The sequence below is a fragment of the Scyliorhinus torazame genome, chromosome 16 (assembly GCF_047496885.1).
Source record: "Scyliorhinus torazame isolate Kashiwa2021f chromosome 16, sScyTor2.1, whole genome shotgun sequence".
Taxonomy (NCBI): domain Eukaryota; kingdom Metazoa; phylum Chordata; class Chondrichthyes; order Carcharhiniformes; family Scyliorhinidae; genus Scyliorhinus; species Scyliorhinus torazame.
The window spans coordinates 39,901,077-39,919,908 of record NC_092722.1 but is presented as its reverse complement, the minus strand read 5'-3'; the positions used below and the strand labels follow the sequence as shown (position 1 = coordinate 39,919,908).

General features: G+C 44.8%; 1 protein-coding gene across 10 annotated transcripts in view; it reads right to left on the bottom strand.

Annotated features, from left to right (window-relative positions):
- foxj3 (forkhead box J3) overlaps positions 1 to 14,567 on the bottom strand; it is a 198,051-nt gene extending 183,484 nt beyond the window's left edge. For 8 of the 10 annotated variants that reach the window (XM_072478365.1, XM_072478366.1, XM_072478368.1 and 5 more), the window contains exon 1: positions 14,339 to 14,567. The gene's annotated coding sequence lies outside the window, so the exon portion shown is untranslated. The remainder of the gene's footprint in view (positions 1 to 14,338) is intronic. The other 2 variants (XM_072478367.1, XM_072478375.1) reach the window with 1 other exon arrangement.
- Positions 14,568 to 18,832: the final 4,265 nt, after the last annotated feature.

Sequence of the window (18,832 nt, the reverse complement as noted above, 5' to 3'; positions counted from 1 at the left end):
TAAAAAGTATTTGGATGTCCGAGAAATGAGACAAGGACCAGAGGGAAAGTTAAAGACTATGAACTGTTAAGTTGAAAAATGAAGATGGGCAGCATGGTAGCACAGTGGGTAGCACTGTTGCTTCACATCTCAAGGGTCCCAGGTTCAATTCCCGGCTTGGGTCACTGTCTGTGCGGAGTCTGCACGTTCTCCGTGTCTGCACAGATTTCCTCCGGGTGCTCCGGTTTCCTCCCACAAGTCCTGAAAGATGTGCTGTTAGGTGAATTGGACATTCTGAATTCTCCCTCCGTTTACCGAACAGGCGCCGGAATGTGGCGACTAGGGGCTTTTCACAGTAACTTTATTGCAGTGTTAATGTAAGCCTACTTGTGACAATAAAGATTATTTTCTTTAAATGTAGATGGAAACAATAAAACTTTGCCAGTACAACATTAATCTCAACAGACAGGCAACATTATACACTCATCGATTTGTCATAAGGTTGCCCAGTTTCAGCAACATTTGCATGAACTTAAACGGTTACAAATAGTCCTAAAATGATATATTTTGGCATTCAAGATCATTTTTTTTTTTTAAGTGAAAACGTACAAAGAAAATGCTCTTTTAAAATAAGAAACTGGCACTGCCAAATTTATAAGAATAGATACCCTCCCTCTAGTCCATTGAAGAACAGGCCAGGAATTGATAACATAAAATCCATAAAGTATTGTTTAGCAAATAGTACAGTTTCTCATTAATGCATGTCCAACAATTCCCGAAAGAGTTGCTTGTTAGGTGAATTGGACATTCTGAATTCTCCCTCAGTGTACCCGACCAGGTGCCGGAGTGTGGCGACTAAGGGATTTTCACAGCAACTTCATTGCAGCATTTATGTAAGTCTACTTTTTACAATAATAAAGATTATTACTATATAATTATTATTATGTGATTCCCACCGTTGAAAAAACTATTCCACTTACCAGACAGCCTGTGAATCTGCAGGTACACCAGGAATAGTGGAAATTTGAAGCAGTTACAGTGGGTTTTATCTAGGATCTATGCGACAGCTTCTATTCAATCACTGTGTCGATTCACATGCATAGCATGCATAGATCAATGACATAGCCACGGAATTTTTATCTCAAACTGATGGCCACCTTGCAACCAAATTATTAATACAGCACCTGTCCCCAGTTCAAGACCAAATGGAACTATATTCAGGATATTTATTTTTATTTCTTTATTTTTTAAATATTAAAAAGTGAGCCTTGGCGAAGCTAGCGTGGCGAGTGTTGTGGCTTCAAAACTTCAAAATCTTCACAACATCAAGTACAACATGCACACATTCTTTCATCATAATTATCAGATCCTGTGAAAACAGAATTTTTGCTTTTGGAATATACTCAAAGAAACGTGTAACTTTCACAGAAAATTAGACTGAAACAAGGAAATAGAACACAAAATATTAAAAGCACAATCCAATAATTCTTGTTGAATCTCTCAAATTTTGGGTCCACACTAGATATTTTCTAGAGTTTGTCACTGGTCACTTCCATAAGCATACCCATTTTGAATGTTTTAGAGAATACATTCTTTAGTATCTTGTGAAATGCTAGTAATGACCCTTGTCATGTGCACTGGCACAGGCCACCGAGACCTCACACAAATGTCTTTCTCCTATTTTTCAGCAGGTAGGCATTAGACCAATAAACTGTTTATTTTATGGTGGTTATTTCAGAGAATATAGTTTTCACATGGTAAAATTCTCTATCGCATGTTTATCAAAGTAATAGATTAGGGCCCTTATGACAACAGCACCCAATCCCCCACGTTAAACATTCACTTCCTCCATCACCACCAGTACTAGACAACGCTACGTTGAGAGGTATCAGGTTGGTTGTCACTGGGGAAGCCACAATTATAGGACTTACAATGCAGAAGGAGACCATTTGGCCCATCAAGTCTGCACCGGCCCTTGGAAAGAGCAACCTACTTAAGCCCACTCCTTCAATCTATCCCCGTAACCCAGCAACTCCACCTAACCTTTTTGGACACCAAGGGCAATTTTAGCATGGCCAATCCACCTAACCATCACATCTTTGGACTGTGGGAGGAAACCAGAGCACCCGGAGGAAACACACATAGACACTGGGAAAAGGTGCAAACACCACAGTCACCCGAGGCCGAAATTGAACCCAGGACCCTGGATATGAGGCAGCAGTGCTAACCACTGTGCCGCCTTGCCGCCCATAATGGGTTCTGGTGACCTGGAGCACAGGTAAATTAGCCAAGTTTCTTGCTCCAAATAACTAATACAATGATCGGCACAAATCATAGTATCCTTACATGTGTGGACTCACATAAAGACAGCACACTTTAAGATACCAAAGAGGAATTGTCACATACAGACCCACAACCTTGCAGAGGTCAACACCTTTAAAGAAGGGGAATAAAGAAAGTTGAAAGAAAAACAAAGATCAATAGTGACTATCAATGGGGCGGCACGGTGGCGCAGTGATTAGCACGGCTGCCTCACAGCGCCAAGGACCCAGGTTCTATCCCAGCTCCGGGTCACTGTCCATGTGGAATTTGCCCATTCTCCCCTTGTCTGCATGGGTCTCACCCCCCACAACCCAAAAATGTGCAGGTAGGTGGATTAGGCACACTAAATTTCCCCTTAATTGGAAAAAAAAGGATTGGGTATTCTAAAGAAAAAAAAAAAAATTGTTTTAATAAATTAACAACTTGTCAATATGAACACCGGTCTGCTAAACTGATACCAGGATAATTAGCAGACTAGTGGCTGTATAGATACACTGACAGACAAGTGAATATATTTCAATGCACACTTCTGCTTTTGCAGGAAAACAGTTTCCTTTCCAAACTCTTCACAAAATGCATCTGAATAGAAGGTACAAGAAGAATGTGTTTTATTTCTGGCTGGTTAACATGTGTTAGATACTAATTTTGATGCCTAATAATCAGCGATTTTAAACTGAGTCCACGAACTGTGCTTCTGGCTTACTGATGTCAAGAAGAGGACATAGGCACAAAGAAACCTTTTCAACTCAACCTCAGTACCACACCGCAAGCTGAATGGAGAACACTGCAGGAGCTGCTTTATACATGTTGCACTTACCCATTACTCACTGCGTGCAACAAATAATAAAAACGCAAAGGTTGGAAACACATGGCTATCATAAAGGGAGTAGACTTCATTGGTTTTCAACCAAATTATTAATTTTTCTTCTCAGTGTTTGTCAAATCTGTTGCACATTTTCGAGCTTCTACTCCTATTTTGGGTACTTGCAGTTGTTATTTTTATTACATGGAAATAGTTCAATTAAAGATAATCCATTCAAATTTACAAAACATGAATAAGAAAATGTTCCTGTATGCTGCAGACTTTTTGCTTTACATGATGGACCCAGTCACCACAATGGGTGGTAATAAAATGAAGCGACTGAAGGCTCTTTTTCAGGATATAAATTCAATCTGAAAAAGTGAGTATTTTCTGGTAAACTGGGGGGGGGGGAGGAGGAGGAGGAGAGAGAGCGCGCGGCAGCAATCTGGAGGAGTTTTCTTTACTCCTAGCCAGATCTTACTTCAGTTAATTGGGGGTCCAGATGGCGGAGTTGTTGTCTTTGCCTCATTGATTGCTTCGAGGTGGGTTCTGCTGGGATGCAGGGCTGCATCTCCACCCTGCACCTCAGTATGTCTAAAATTGGTTTTGATATATTTCTCAATTTAAACTAGAAAGTCACTTCAATGGAACACACTAGTATCCAACTGTGATCCAGATATGCAAGGGTGATATGGTGTGCTGATCAACTCCATGTATGCAGGAAGAGTAGGCCATTTAGCCCCCAAAACCGGTTTTGCCATCATGGCTGATCTCAACTTTACTTTCCTGTTTGCCTCCCCAATCCTAGACTATCAAAAATCTACTAACTCAGACTTGAATAAATTCAGTGACCCAGTATCCACTGAATTCTGCGGAAGAGAATTCCAAATACTAATGGCTCTCAAAGAAAAATATCTCCATCTTAAATGGCAGACCCCTTCTTCTTAAATTGTCGCCTGCTTCTAGGCTCTCCACAAGAGTAGACATCCTCCTGGTATCCACCCCATCAGTTCCCCTCAGGATCTTATACGTTTCAATAAGATCAATGTATTTACATTGTGTATTTATGTTGTCCTATGTTTTTTCATGTATGGAACGATCTGTCTGGACTGTACGCAGAACAATACTTTTCACTATACCTCGGTACATGTGACAATAAATCAAATCCAAACTCTCATGCTTCTAAACTCCAATGGGTAAGGACCCAACCTGTTCACTCTTTCTTCATAAGATAAGCCCTTCTTCATCCCAAAATGAGACGAGTGAACATTCTCTTAACTGTTTCTAAAGCAGTATATTTTCTCAAACAAGGAGACCAAAACTACAAACAGAATTCCAGATTTGGTCTCACCAAGACCGCATACAGCGGCAGTAAAAAAAACTTACATTTATATTCCATTCCCCTTTCAATAAACACCAACATTTAATTTGCCTTCCTAATCATCTTCCTGCACCTGCATGCTAATTTTTCAGGATTCATATACCAGAACACACAGATCCCTCTGTACCACCGAGTTCTGTAATCCCACTGCATTTAAATAGTATGCTGCTTTTCTATTATTCCTGAAGTGGATAAGTTCACATTTTCCCACATTATACACCATCTGCCAAATTTTTGCCCACTCGTGCAACCTGTCTCCATCCCTCTGCAGACTCTTTTTTAAATATAAATTTAGAGTACCCAATTTGTTTTTTCCAATCAAGGGGCAATTTATCGTGGCCAATCCACCTAGCTCGCACATCTTTAGGTTATGGGGGCGAAACTCACGCAAACACGGCGAGAATATACAAACTCCACACGGAAGGTGACCCAGAGCTGGGATCGAACCTGGGATCTCGGCGCTGTGAGGCAGCAGCGCTAACCACTGTGCCCCCGTGCTGCCCCTCTCTGCAGACTCTTGACCTCCTCTTGACAACTTACTTTCCTACCTACGTTCGTAGCAGCAAATTTAGCTACCATACATTCACTCCTTTCATCCAAGTCACTGATGTAGATTGTAAGTAGTTGAGGACCTAGCACTGATCCCAGTTACAAGTTGCCAACCCCAAAAAGATGCAGTTATCCCTACTCTCTGCTTCCTGTTAGCTAACCAATCTTTTACCCATGCTAATACCATGTTTTCTTAACTTGTGTAGTAAACTTCAATGTGGTACATTATCAAAGCCTTTTGGAAATCCAAGTACACCACATTTACAGGTTTCCCTTCATCCATTTTGCTTGTTACTTCCTCCAAAAGTTGTAAGAAATTAAGTAAACATGATTTCCCTTTCACAACATCATGTAGGCTCTGAATACTGTTACAGCCTTCTTAATAATGGATTCTAGCACTTTCTCTATGACAGATGTTAAGTAAACTGACTTGTAGTTTCCTACTTTCTGTCTCCCTTCTTTCTTGAATAAAGTTGGTACATTAACTATTTTCCAATCCACTCGGACCCTTCCAGAATCTAAGGAATTTTGGAAGATTATAATCAATGCCTCTACTATCTCTGCAGCCACTTCTTTTAAGTCCTTAGGTTGCAGATCACCTGGTCCTGAGGACTTGTCAGCCTTTAAGGCTAATAGTTTTCCCAGCACTGTTTCCCTGATATTGGTAATTGTTTTAAGTTCCTCCCTCCTATTCATCTCTTGATAAGTACCTTGGAATGTTTTCTAAGTCTTTTACAGTGACTATAGACATAAAATACTTGTCCAATGCTTCCGCCATCTCCAGGGCCTGTATTCTCTAGAGTTTTGAAGAATGTAAGATCACATTGAAGTGTACGAAATGCGGGCAGCACGGTGGCTAGCACTGCTGCCTCATGGCACTGAGGATCGGGGTTCGATCCCAGCCCGGGTCACTGTCCATGTGGAGTTTGCACATTCTCCCAGTGTCTGTGTGGGTCACACCCCCACAACCCAAAGATGTGCAGAGTAGGTGGATTGGCCACGCTAAATTACCCGTTAATTGGAAAAAAATTATTGGGTACTCCAAATTTATTATTAAAAAAAAGATGCGTACAAAATGTTTACATGGCTCGACAGGATAGATGCAGAAAATATGTTTCTCCTGGTTGGGAGGGTGTAGAATCAGGCAGGTAAGTCATTTAGGACCAAGACAAGAGGAATTCAGAGGATGGTGAATCTTTGGAATTCTCTACCTCGGAGAGTTGTAAAGTCTCCATCATTGAGTATGTTCAAAGCAGAGGTTGATAGATTTTGAGATAATAATAACAACAAAGATACAGGGATAGTGCAGGAGGATGATAGGGTAGAAGATCAGCCACCATCTAGTTAAATGGCGGAACAGGCTTGTGGGGCTGAATGGCCGGCTCCTGCACCCATGTCTCATTGCCAAGTCTAGAATAGGCTGCACCATGATTGGCTCTAGAAATGACTTCACTAGGTTGACCCTGGGTATGGAAGGATTTTATGAGGAGACGTTGAGTAGATTGGCCTGCACTCATTGGAGTTTAGAAGAATGAGAGGTGACCTTATTGAGACATATAGGAATCGCAGAAGGCTTGACAGGTAGTTGCTGAGAGGCTGTTTCCCCTTGTGGGAGAGTCCAGGACCAGAGGGTATAATCTCAGAATAAGGGGTCACCCATTTAAAAGAGATGAGGGGGGAATCTCTTCACTCAGAGGGTAGTGAATCTGTGGAATGTTTTACTACAGATAGCTGTAGAGGCTGGGTCATCAAGAATGTTCAAGACTGAGATAGACAGGTTTTTAAACCAGTAAGGGTTATGGGGATAAGGCAGAAAGTGGAGTTAAGGATTATCATATCAGATCAGTTATGATCTCATTGAATGGTGGAGCAGCCTAGATGGGCCTTCTGCTCCTAGGTCTTATGGTTTTCAAGAAACTGTCCTGAATGTACTCTTATGAATGTGTTATCCAATGGTACATGCTACAGGTGAGGTATTAAATACTTGGCATTAGCTCCCGTAGACAATTCCCTTTGTTTTGGTTGAATTGTTTAGTGGCTTGTGTTTTCTCAGGGCAATGACTTGAAAAAATTTGAGATACCCTAAGATACCAGTCAAGATACTCCCAGTTCGGAGAGGAGATATAGAGGGGGATAGAGAGAGATATAGAGGGGGATAGAGAGATATATAGAGGGGGATAGAGAGATATATAGAGGGGGATAGAGAGATATATAGAGGGGGGTAGAGAGAGATATAGAGGGGGATAGAGAGAGTTATAGAGGGGGATAGAGAGAGTTATAGAGGGGGATAGAGAGATATATAGAGGGGGGTAGAGCGAGATATAGAGGGGGATAGAGAGAGTTATAGAGGGGGATAGAGAGATATATAGAGAGTTATAGAGGGGGATAGAGAGCTATATAGAGGGGGATAGAGAGCTATGTAGAGGGGGATAGAGCCCTCTATATAGAGGGGGATAGAGAGATATATAGAGGGGGATAGAGAGATATAGAGGGGCATAGAGAGATATATAGAGGGGGATAGAGAGATATATAGAGGGGGATAGAGAGAAAAAAAAAGTACTCCCAGTTCTGACATAGGTTCATCAATCTGTAACGTTAACAGTTTCTCTCTCCACAGGCACTGCCGGACCTACTGAGTGTTACAAGAATCTTTTGTTTTTACCGAATTAAACACCATCACAGGGACTCATCTGATAAGTCAGTTTGTAAAGGAATAAATTCCTGCAGACCAGAAAAATTTGGGTACGGGTTCCTGCTGAGTCACTAACCAGTTATTGTTGCTGGAAAATGTGTAAATAAATGTTGGGTAAATACAGCCTTCGTGGTTAAATGGCTAGCACACATTCAACGCCTAGTTGCATACATGTGAACAAGCCGATCTGTAGGATGCTGAAAAGCTACCAGATCCTGCGCAACTGCAGGTAGCGAGCCAATACTTCAAATCCAGTCAGTTTTGTCATTCTACTCTCCTTCGCTCATCTTGCAATGAGTTTAGAAAGTCCTGCTCTCAATACTTAGTTCTGTCACTTCAACATACCATGCAATTCAAGTTTCCTGCTTTTCTTCTATTTGCAACTCTGATGTTATTTTCAAGTTCAGCTGCAACCTTAAAACTGCAGCTTTAGTTATTTCCTGAGATCACAACAGCTGGTCACAGATCTTGGGTGCTTTAGTTTCTGAGAAGTCATATTTGGATTGAACAGCTCCCACAAAAAATTTTTTTAAGACTGCACAAGCCTGACGCAGGAAAAGCAGGTTCAAATGGGTTTCTATAATTTCTCTAAGACTAACATATTGGGTCTCAAATTATGCCACTATCTGTGGAGTTACCACATAATTTTTGCGGAAAGATCAGTAGAATGGAGGCGATTGCCCAATGCTGTCGCAAGTCACACAACTGTGGAAAGCAATAAGCTACTCAAGCATACATACTGTGCAGGAGTGCAAGAAAAAAAAACAGCATTTTAATTTTAGGCACATTTTCTTTTTAAATTTCGAATTAAGGGGCAATTTAGCATGGCCAATCCACCTACGTTGCACATCTTTGGTTTGTGGGGGCGAGACCCATGTAGACACGGAGAATGCGCCCGGACAGTGACCCAGGGCCTGGATCAAACCCAGGTCCTCAACACCATGAAGCAGCAGTGCTAACCACAGTGCGGCCTCATTTGGTCACATTTCTGTTGGGTTTGTTGGAAAGTGGCAGGACTAGATTCTATTCACAGAAGCATATGCAAGTGTGCACAAATAACCTCACCCTTTGATTTAAAAGCATTATAGACAGTCAGCCATTTCTGAAATCTTCTAGTCAAGAGCTTATCCTTTTTTGTCAGTTTAATACTTGACAGTGAAATCCATCAAGCTGAAATGCTTGAGAAATTTACATAAGCAGCTTTTTTGATATTCATGGAGCGCACATTTTCTCTACACCCATTGAATTACATGAACCCAGAAAATTTAGAGGCAGTTTAACATCAGCCAAAGCTTATTAGCAATCGCATGCATAAGGATGGTGCTGAAATTTAACCAGGATTATCTGGACCAGAATGGAAGAATCCCAGGCCCTGATGATAGATCCATCATTCCAGGCCCCATGAATGATCCAGCCCAGCTGGTCAATCAGCAGTACTCTGGATTACTGTGGACTAGTCTGGCAAAGGCACAAGATTAGAGTCCGCCAGAGATCAGTTCAGTTCCAAGAGTGCACCCTTAAGAGCCTTGGATCTAGTCACAGGCTCGATGATGACTTAACATTACTGCTTTAAGAATAGAAATGTAATCAGTCAGGTGAAAGATAATGCTTTTTCTCTCCCGCAACTCGAGGATAGTATTATGAAGGCGTAGGTGGAAAAATACATTACAATCCAATTCACACCAACTAAAAGTAAAAAGGGCATTCTTTAACCTCTTCACTTGGCTTGTACAACCAAATCCCATCAATTTAAAACCTGGCTGCATGCCCAAATTTTAGCTGCTGTATATTCATTCCAGCATCAACTGAACTCAAACAGATGAAGAGTAAATCACCACAAATGCAGCAAATCTCATGACATAAGTGCTGCCAAACACCAGAGGTACAAATTATGAAAATACCCCCCTCTCCCCAAGACCGCACACAGGTATCACAAGGGAGGGGTGGCACCATGCAACAACCTTAGCAACAAAATGACACAATTTCATGTGCATTTTTAATTGAAACGTGCATCTGGAACCCATAATCTCATTAAAACTACTTGCTGAGCACCGTCGGCACAGCTCAGCTGGTAAGGCAAGTAACACAGCTGAGCTCATAGAGCAGAAAGTGCCAGGTTCCAATTCACCAGTCTGTTTTGAGGGAGGTTAATTCAGCTTGGGCAAAGACAAGTGCACGACAATTGGTCCTGGTCGCTCCCAATTTGAGAGGAGGGACATGTTCGGGGATAGCCCCAACATCTGTCCACCATTCAGTTATCCTTGTTAGAAAATGCACCGTGGATATTATCCCCAGACAAATCAGGCTGGACTGATGGATAAATAGCTCCCCATCCCCCAGTACTGTCTATCTACTGCTATTGGAGGAGCATCAACTCAGTGGAAGATGCTTTTTGATCGGTCTGAAACATGTTGGTCTTCCTCTGGACAGAGTTGTAGATGCCAGATTTCCAGACTAATTCCAAGGTCCAATACTACACACAAAGCGATGCACCGAGATTTGGAGAAGCAGCTACAAAGACTCAATGGGAAAAAGATTCTGCCTAATGCCCACTTGCCATGCTAAACTGAGAAACTAGAATCCATGGGAAACCCCTCCAGCTGTATGCACCAGAGAATGTTTGACATGCTATGTCAACATATATTCTAAACATAACATGTAATGGCAAATGTAGTGAGGCACCTCCTGTACTCTATTGAAAGGAACTGATCAGTATTGCACTTCATGTAATGTCAAATTTGAACTGTCATGTATTCATAGAATTTGTAAAAGTACAAAGTATATTTCAGGGAAAAAACCTGATGGAAGGACAGAAAAAATGTCTACAAAAACTGCAGAACAGCATAATACAAGGTTGCTTCTCTTCATCAACCTTAGAATTCTGAGCATGCCGTGCTGGAGATGTCCCAAGTATAAGAAGTGTAAATCCATTGCTAATTAGGTTTGAGTGCACTTGTACGACAACTTATATTTATATAGAACATAACAGCGCAGTACAGGCCCTTCGGCCCTCGTTGGTGCGCCGACCTGTGAAACCACAGCACTGTAGTAAAATGCCCAAAGACACTTCATGGAAGAGATAGGATGGGGAAAGACCACGGAAGGAGTCAAAAACAAGGAGAACTTTTAAATAAGAGCAGTTGATGGACCAGTCAATGTAGGTCAGTGAACACAGGCATAGACATCATGGTGCACAAATTCATAACTGCCCAAATAATAAATTCTTATGAACTTGGTGCTGAAAAGCAACCTACTGAATGTTACAAAATTTCCATATTTTAAAAATTCAAAAAAAAGGCAAACAATATCCCTGCTCCTCAGAGTAACCAGGACCTGTGTCCTTTTCTTGCAATTTCAGTTTCTACTTCCACAAGTGCCGTAGCAACCTGGAACACTTGCAATTACTTTAAATAACAGTGTTTTATCACACACGACTACGTGACATCACACAGATTAAAATCTTGCATTTTTATAGTATCTTCAACAGAATAAACTGACCCACAGTTCTTCACAAAAGTAGAATAACACTGAAAAAATATGTTCTAACCCAATGGTGGGCAACCTGCGGCCCAGGGGCCACATGTGGCCCATCAGGGTTCTGAGTGCTTCCCATGAGCCATTTTGTTGACCGTTGCCCACGCGCACAGTTGCTACATTGAAAGAGATTAAATATATTTAATATACGCCAAATATTTCATAATGAGTTTTAGAAAATGCTTAATCATTCATATATTGATAGAACAGTCAACTTCAAATGGTAAAAACTAAAGAAACATTTACACTTTGTATGCAGAGGGAGCCACGCGCGGCTCTCTGATTTCCACCCATGTTTTTTTTTCCTACCAGTTTGACTCAAGTGATGCGCATGTGAAGCAAGGTTGAGTGAAGTGAGGTGCGTGCTGATTGTCCATGACGTTGACTGCGAGAGCCGTGCGCTCCCCTGCACCAAGTGTAAATATTTATTTTGTTTTTACCATTTGAAGTTGATGACAGTTCTATTCATATATGAATGATGAAGCATTTTCAATAACTCGTTATGAAATATTCAGTGTGTATTAAATGCATTTAATCTTACTCATGGATCATGGTTAGTGAACAAGCCTGATTTCAATCTTGCAGCCCACTGAGAAGAAGGAGAGCCACTCACTAGCCGAGGTTGCCCATCACTGTTGTAATCACTTAGAAACTCAAAGAACACCAAGGAAAAAGTAAAAGGGCAAGTTTAATATATTCCGGTGTTTTTTGCACTCTCGAAACTGAAGACAGACCTGGTACCAACAACTCATTCATAAGGCCACAGAACCATCAGCCAACAATACGGATACCCAATGGGTTGTGGGAAAGGAGAAAAACTTAAAGCTGCCATAATACAATGCAGGGATGCAGAGTGGTGTCATGAATGCATTCACTGACTGACTAGCTCCTTCAATGGTGCTGTTAAACAACTCTCAGAACAAAATCACTAGCAAAATTGTCACTGTGCAACCCTATCTTCTTAGGAGGTTAAGTCTTGACATTTTAGAACAAATCGATTTGGATAGGTCAGGCTTTCTTTGCTGTGTCAGTAGGATGGCAATCGGAGAGCCTAAAGCTTTGTCACAGGTACAGTAAGCGGCACAGTAAGCAGGAAAAGGACCATAAATTTCAGGTGTGGGTTTTTTTTTTTAAAAAGCAGCCCGTGCTTTACTTTTTGGGTGCTAAAAATAAAACATTTTCACAAATAAAGAATACTTTATGACCACGTGTGTACATTGGAAATGATACTTCAGTTACAAATGTGTGTTCACATAAGATTCTCTAACTTTCTCTGTTCCTCAGTTAAAACTCATCATGATATCCCAAACAAAATACCAGTGCAAAGAACTTTATATTGAAACCGTCCCAAGTTACTACTTAATGTTTTAAAAGGACATACCGAAGCACAGAGCATTTAATTTAAAGGCTCTCCAAATGACCAAATGATAAGTAACAGGCAAGGCAACACAAACCCAAATCGTACTTCTGATTTTCCGGCTATGCTGTGTTAGCTGATTCAAGGTGGAGAGGAATTGCAGTGATAGGCCTCAATGAAAACAAATTAGGCAGGGTTCCTATTTTTGATTACTATCTAGTGACCTCTGCTGGAAAGTATAAATGAGTAGACATCACCTATGACCAGGATTGGCCTCAGTCAAATAATGTAATTAGACATACTCTACAGTACTTGAATAATTGTCATAATAAAAATTATGCCTCAGTAGCAGCAAAGACACAAGATATTTGAGAAGGGTGGAGAATGAGCAAAACTCAGCAAAAATATCTCCATGCCCATCAAAGCAGAATTTCAAAATTCAATTCTCTTTGAATTCTGGAAATTCTAACTGTAGGCTTGCATGCTACTCGTCCTCAAACTTGACTCTGTCAATCAGACAGCTGCCACCAGGCCTGAAAACTTAACAGGCTCACTCAATCTGTTCACTGCCTCAAAAAAAGTCACCAGATGAGTGCATGGGAAAATCAAGTCCAAATAATCCAAAATTACTCCCCGGTATTGTTTATACTTCTATGTGAATAAAGTTATTAACCCCTCAGCATAAGTGGGCAATTACACCACCAAAATTAATAATAGGAGTGAGCATGTTTGCAACTATATCTGTACAGAATTTCACACTTGCTCCTTGATGTAAAATCAAACATAATATACTGCACAGGTGCTGTTTAGGCATTAGACACTTAAAGACAAGGGTGCTTTCTCCCATCAGGACGAGCAGTAGGCTGCCATCTATTCCATAAACATTGGGCAAGTCAGGCTTGACATGTACTGTGCAAAGAATATACTACACATATCAGAAACTGACTCGGCTTCTCGTGCAATGGCATCAGTCTCCAATACTCTAGTTGATTTCGAATTAATCTCACTGATGCCACCTTGACTGACAAGACCTGTACCTCACCCCACATCTTAAAACCCACTCTTCAGACAACCCAAGTTGAAAAGGGTAGCATCCAGATTGTACCACAGGGTGTTTCTCAACCCAAGAGGGCACCAGTGTGATTACTTCACACACCCATCATTGTCACCACTGAAATAAGGTGTCGGAGCTGGATTATCCACAAGAGGTGATTTTTAAATTTATCAAACCTCGCACGTACATGGAGCATTTATAAAACAAAATGGGGGGGGGGGGGGGGACACAGCATTTTATATTAAAATTCCACCATTTCAAGAGTAAACAAGATGTCTCAGGTATTCCCCCTTCCTCTCAGCAGCTCGTTACAGATAAAGACAATGATTAGATTAGACAGCAATCCTGCCCCGGCGCTCCAGTGCCACTCACACCCCTGCACCCTCCCGGCTTTCCCCCAGTTTGCAGGCCTGCCAGAGCCGCTTCAGCAGCAGGCCCCGGGATGTCCGCCTCCAATCCAGGCCTAGTGAGCGGTCTACTCCCCATAGTGGGCATCAGGGTCTATTTTAGGCCTCGGTTATCGATGGTTGGTCAGGACTGAGGTGCGCTGGCTCAGTCTCTGCCTCCCTCCCCCTTTCCACGGCGGCTCCCCTCCTCTTCCTCCCCCTTCAGTGAGGCTCGAGTTGGGCGCCACTCCCCGGGGCTCAGCCCTCTCTCGTCAGACTCACCCTCCTCCACCGGCTTGTGCGTCCGGTCGTCGCCCCCACCCTGGGGAGAGGCCCAGTTCCCCCTCTCCCGACCCCGCCTGTGGTAGTTGGGGGGGGTGGTCGGGGCCGCTCCCGCTTTTCCAGTCCCCGTCCGTTCTCAGCGCCAGGTTCGGCCTACACCCGGAACTACTTCCAGCGCCGGGACTCGCCAGCCCCGCGCGTAGCGCTCCACCCGGCCGGCCGGCCGGAGCACCAAGCAGGCGGTGACACCTCCGCAGCCCGGAAAGAAGGGCGGGCGAAGCCAGCTGTCAATCAACGAGTCATCCGACTCATGGTTCACGTCCCACTTGCGAAACAAACCGGTGAGGGCGGCAGAGTTTTTTTGTTCATAGTTGAGGGGAGGATTTTTTATTATAATAATCTTTATTGTCACATGTAGGCTTACACTAACACTGCAATGAAGTTACTGTGTCCAAATTACTTAACAGCACGTCTTTCAGGACTTGTGGGAGGAAACCGGAGCACCCAGAGGAAACCCCGCGCACACACGGGGAGAACGTGCAGACTCCGCACAGACAGTGACCCAATCCGGGAATCAAACCTGTGACCCTGGCGCTGTGAAGCCATAGTAATAACCACTGTGTTTTATGGGCCAGGGTTTAGAGAACCCCAAAGTGTATCATGGAGTTCACCTTGTCATGATATCCACATCAGCATATCATGGTGCAATCACACACACACTGATGGACAGGCAGTTGGACCAACCAGCACACACACAACATCGCAGCCAATCACCACTGAGAGCACACGCACTATAAAACAGGGAACACCACAGTTCCCGCTTATTCTACCAGGAGATAGCTCAGAGCACAGAGCTCACAGCGTGCCACTCAGACATACACCATGTGCTGAGTGCCTCACTAAGATAGTGATAGGGCTGGGTCCACAGGTTAGCTGGTGAAGCATGAAACCAAGCCAGTAGTTAATTGTTACCGTTGATTAAACAATAAAACAGAGTTGTACCATCTACAGCCGTGTTGGATCATTTGTGCATCAGAACACCCAACACGACATGATACCAGTAGTGGAAGCTAACCAGCGACTGTGAGACCTACCTGCACACTTTCAGAAATCCACCATCCTGCTCCATGGAAAACATCAGCCCGCTGCAGCCGCTCCGAATCACTTCTAGCTCTTCCTCAAAGCCACAGACAGGGAGAATGCATCGGACACCAGGAAGATCGCCCTCCTCCTCTCCACGGTGGGGCAACAGGCCATCCACATCTATAACTCCCTGGCATTCGCGTAAAGTGAGGACAAAACAAAATATAAAACGGTGCTTCTGAAGTTCGAGGAACACTTCAGCGTGGAAGTCAATGAGAGCTTCGAGAGGTACCTCTTCCAGCACTGCCTTCAGGGTAAGGATGAGCCTTTCCAATCTTACTTAACACACCTCCGAATCCTCGCGCAGTCCTGTGGCTATGGGGCCACCTCCGACTCCATGATACGGGATCAGATAGTTTTTGGGGTCATCTCAGACACCCTACGGCAGCAGCTCCTTAAAATAAAGTGATTCACCCTAGCGACTGCCATCGAGACCTGCGTCCTCCATGAGAACGCGACCAGCCGGTATTCCCAAATCCAGGCGGCCGAAACGGCACGGCACAGGCCCCACGAGGCGGAGCGGGTCCAGTTGATCGAGTTCCTCCCGGCCCGCGGCCCGGATGAGGGCGGCCATTTCGCGCGCTTTCCGAGGCCTCCCGCGCTTGTACGCGCCAAAAGAGGGGACGTTGATGCAGAGGAACGTGATGCGCAGGTGCGCTCTACGCAGGACCGCACCACGCATGAGCTGTGGCGCAACGAACAGCATGACGTCACGACGTGCAGCAACTGTGGCTCCGCCCACTTAAAGCGGCAATGTCTGGCCAAAGCGCGACAGTGCCTCCGCTGTGGCAGGATGGGCCACTATGCTGCCTGCTGTCGAGCAGCTCAACCTGCCAACTCCCAACAATTCCGCCAGCCTCGCAGGGACGTGCGGGCGATTCAGCCCACCTACACTGAGTCATATCCAGATAGTATGCAGACCAGCGATACCGAAGACAGGGAGCCCTTCCGCGTTGCGGTAATCCACAAGAACCGGATGTCCCCAAGTCGGAACCACCAGCCGCAGCCAGTGCACAGCATTGATCCGGGCAATGAGTGGTGTGCCACCTTAACTGTCAACCGATCCCAGATCACATTTCGCCTGGACACTGGTGCCTCCGCCAATCTCCTCGCATGGTCGGCCTTCCAGACCTTGAAGGTTAAACCACCGATTCTGCCATCCCACTGTCAGCTGGTTGATTACAATGGAAACGTCATCCCAGCCACGGGGTCTTGCCAGATCGAAGTTACACACAACTCACACAAAGCCACATTATCATTTGAAATCGTAGGATCCTCAAAGGACTCTCTGTTAGGCACACAGGCGTGCAAGATCCTCCATCTCGTTCGGCGGGTACACACTCTGTCTCCAGAAGGCACGTCCGATTTCCCGGATGCAGACTTTAGGGTGCAGCTCCACTCACTCCTCGCGCACAACCAGGAGGTTTTCGAGGGCATGGCCACACTGCCCTACACGTACAAAATACTGCTCAAACCGGACACCACCCCGGTCATTCACGCACCTCGTAGGGTCCCAGCACCACTCAAGGACCGCCTCAAGCAGGACCTGCAGGACCAAGGAGTGCTTTCCCGGGTCACAGAGCCAACGCCATGGGTCAGCTCCATGGTGTGTGTCAAGAAGCCCTCCGGCGAGCTCCAGATCTGTATCGACCCAAAAGATTTAAATCACAACATTATGAGGGAACACTACCCCATACCCAAACAAGAAGAAATCACGAGCGAGATTTGCATAGAATTTACAGTGCAGAAGGAGGCCATTCGGCCCATCAAGTCTGCACCGGCTCTTGGAAAGAGCACCCTACCCAAGGTCAACACCTCCACCCTATCCCCATAACCCAGTAACCCCACCCAACACTAAGGGCAATTTTGGACACTAAGGGCAATTTATCATGACCAATCCACCTAACCTGCACATCTTTGGACTTTGCACATCTTGAGGAAAAACTACTTCTCCCAAAGGGCTGTGAATCTGTGGAATTCACTGCCCCGGAGTCCAGTGGATGCTGGGACAGTGAGTAAATTTAGGAGAAGTTAGACAGGTTTATAAATTGGTAATAAGTTGAAGGGTTATGGAGAACGGGCAGAACGGTGGAGTTAAGGCCAGGATGAGATAAGCCATCATCGAATTGTGGGGCAGACTCAATGGGCCAAATGGCTATATATCTTCGGGCAAAAATATTCACCAAGCTTGATGCCTCAAAGGGCTTTTGGCAGATTCAATTGGATCAGTCCAGCAGGAAGCTGTGCACTTTCAACACTCCATTTGGCAGATACTGCTACAATAGAATGCCATTCGGCATCATTCCAAAGTGTTTCATCGCATCATGGAACAGATGATGGAAGGCATCAAAGGGGTATGCGTCTAGGTAGACGACTTTATCATCTGGTCCACCACACCACAGGAGCACATCAGTCGTCTCCAGCGTGTCTTTGCACGGATACGGGATCAGGGCCTGCGCCTTAACCGAGACTGAGCTAAAGTTTTTGGGGGACCATATCTCCCGGTCGGGTGTGCGGCCGGATGCCGACAAAGTGTCAGCCACCGCAGCCATGCAGCAGCCGTCAGACAAGAAGGCAGTGCTGCGCTTTCTCGGGATGGTCAACTTCCTGGGGAAATTCATTCCTAACCTTGCTTCGCCCACGACTGCTCTTCGCCACCTGGTCAAAAAGACAACGGAATTCCAGTGGCTGCCCGCACACCAGAGTGAATGGGAGGAGCTCAAGGTCAAGCTCACCACCGCCCCGGTACTGGTGGTTTTCGATACCACATGGGAAACAAAGATCTCAACTGACGCCAGCCAGTCTGGCATTGGGGCGATACTCCTGCAACGGGAGAACACCGCATCATGGGCTCCGGTCGCGGGCCATGACCCCCACAGAACAGCGCTATGCGCAGATTGAGAAGGAGTGCCTGGGTTTGTTGACTGGCATCGACAAGTTTCACGACTATGTATATGGTCTTCCGCAGTTCACTGTGGAGACCGACCATCACCCCCTGGTCGGCATCATTCAGAAGGACCTCAACGACATGACCCCTCTCCTCCAGCGCATTCTGCTCAAGCTCCGGAGGTATGACTTCCAACTTGTCTACACCCCGGGGAAGGATCTCATCATCACAGATGCTCTGTCCAGGGCGGTCAACACCCCACCCGACTCGGAGGGGTTCGTTTGTCAGGTCGACGCACAAGTAGCCTTCACATCGGCCAATCTGCCGGCCACTGATGCACGTCTGGCCCACATTCGCCGTGAGACTGCGGCTGACCCTCTTCTACAACGTGTCATGCGCCACATGACGGAAGGGTGGCTCAAGGGGCAGTGCCCTCAATTTTACAACGTCCGGGACGACTTGGC